We start from the raw sequence: 2,751 nt of genomic DNA on the forward strand, positions 1-2,751 counted from the left end.
TGTATATATTTGAAGGTATAAAAAAAGAAAAAGTGATCGTGTGTGTGTGTGTGTGTGTGTGTGTGTGTGTGCATGCGCGTCGTGTTTGCTTGTTTTCTTGCACGCTCGTATATTTGCCAAAATATGTATATACGTATACTGATATTATCGAAGCATGTTTATACACAGTGGCGGATGCCAAAATCGAGGAAGCTTCTAACAAAACTGTTTATGGCATTTAATTTTGTTTCTTTACGTTCAGGGTTCAAATTCGACTTTTTCTTTCATCGTGAACCTACACTTCTCACCAAATACGTATGACTCGAGTTCAAGTTAAATCATCATCTATACATATGTATATATATCACTACCGCAGTACTTTAACGGAAGGCTATGTAAAGTAGTGGCGATTTTTCAAAATGTGCGTCTGTACCTGTGCGTACGGTAGACTTAAAACTACTATGAGGTACTGTAGATCAGTTAAATTGACTCCTATATAAATGTGAGGCTTTGTGCCAATGTTAGAAATAAGTATTATTTAGATAAATATCTAAAAAAAAAAACAGTCATTTATTGTTGTGATTTTTGTTATTATCGTTGTTTGGTCCCAGGTCAGGTTTAGTCGAGCTGGCCATTTATAAAAGGCATTCCACTTGTGACGAGTGCTATTTCAGAACTTAGAGTTACAATACGAAAAATAGGCAGGAACTTACATATCCAAACCTGAATTCTACAACTTGGGCAATGCCCAATTCGGATAAAGTACCTGTGCCAAAATTATGATGCTTCTTCCATTTAAGGACACAAGTGGAATTTTTTAACATGAATTTGACATGAATTTTGAAGAACGGCGTTCAACCACGAGATGTCAGTGTTTCATCGGAGCGTAAAAAAATAGCGTTTATCTGTAACATCGGAAAAAGATCGAACGATATTTTAGAGCTGATATACAATGGGTGTGACTCTATATAGCCCCAAAAGTGACAATTGTTTTTAAATAGTTCAAAGAGAAGCCTGAAGTGTGTTACTCCATAATGAAAATTTAAACAATGCAATTTCTATTGGCTACTCAGTACATCTCAAAGAGGTACATCTCAAAGACTACATCTCATTGTGTTACTCCAATGTGATGAAACATAAGTGGATTATTTGAGTGGTTCTTAAAATGTTAACTATTTATTTGGTTAATAACGAGTTTACGTAAAATGTCCATGTTACTTGTGAAAGTCAGATATTCGAGCTAAGGAAACGTTTTGTACTCAGAAGAACTGGTCGATGAGAAAAAACTGGTTGTTGGAGAAAGTAATACCATTGTCGTGAAATTGCATAATCACCAACGTCGTGAGTGTACTTGTCCACTGATGTTGTGGTGGTTGCTTGTTGGTGTGTGTTGTATATGTTGAAGGCCACTGTCGTGTGATCAAGCTGATTGCGTGTATAATAAATGAAGTAAAACACAAACTTTTACCTTTTATCATATCTATTACTGCTGGACATGATTTACCGTGTTGTCTGTTTACGAAAGAAAGATGCTGATAATAAAACCGCCGACTGAGAAGAGGGAACTGCACCGTGTCATGTAGAAGGTTAGTTGTGGTACATGTGTGAATGTCCGAAATTGTTTCTTGCTTGAGCTGGTCTGTCTGAATGTCTAAGACCGTCTGGTCTCAGTGCTCTGCCTTCTGTGAGTGCACAGGTGGTCTACGCGAATTCCCGAAGCCGTCTGCCTTGTCAGTTACCCGAAGCCATCTGCCCTGCTCGCTTGCCTGAGGTTGTTTGCTTTGTGACTTAGGCGCCAAACTGTTTTGAAGGGTGAAAAGGGGGTGAAGTTTAGATCATCCGAGGAGCCATACCACACACAGCTTCACGCTGATTGGTCAATGTATAGATGAATCACGTGAAACCGTGATGGCTCACTCGTGATCCCTACCTAGCATCTGGAGTTCGAATCCCTACAGGAGTCTTCTCCCAATGATTTGCCGTGTAAACGAAAAGAACGAATCAACTAAATAGCGAAATTACATAGAAATACAATATGCTAACACAAGTGAAAAAAAAAACATGCATTGAATAGAGAATAAATGCTGAGCGAAAGTTCATTTGACAATGATTAAGCAATAAATGTGTATATACAAATAGTATCTTCAGCTTGCAACACATTGATATAAATACGGGATAATGCGTCTGCTGCATAATTTTCAGTACCTTTAATATGACGTATCTCCACCGGAAACTGTGAAATACAAGGTGTCTAATGTCTCTTGGGGAATATTTATCCGTTTTGGGTTAATGGTTTATACAGATGGTGAACGTTCTTCCTTCAAAGAAATAGCAAAAGTGTTTTACTGACAATTAACTTACGGTCAATAACTCTAGCCCGAAAGTACTTGAAAAGCTTTGAAAAAAAGAAAGAACTTGACAGTAATTTTGGACAAACTGTTGAGTATTCCTCCGATTCCAACGTCAGATGCATTTACCATTAGTGATAGGGTGCATCGGGTATCGGATGGGCTAGCAATGTAACTCTAGTTCTTTAATGTCGTTAAAAAACTGTAATTCTGTCGGAGTTAAAGAAATAGTTTCATTTTTCCGTTTACAATTACGTAGTGATTTTGTCTCTGTACAGAGCGTGATAAATCGCCTATAGAAGTTAATAAGCCCGAGAAACTCTCGCAACTTCCTCAATGATGTAGGAACAGGAATATTTGTAATCGTATTTACTTTTTCCTTCAACGGTCGGATTCCTTCTATCAATAATATGTCCTAAAAATG

Source organism: Octopus bimaculoides, chromosome 11 (assembly GCF_046866305.1).
Source record: "Octopus bimaculoides isolate indiv1 chromosome 11, ASM4686630v1, whole genome shotgun sequence".
In the NCBI taxonomy this organism is placed as follows: Eukaryota; Metazoa; Mollusca; class Cephalopoda; order Octopoda; family Octopodidae; genus Octopus; species Octopus bimaculoides.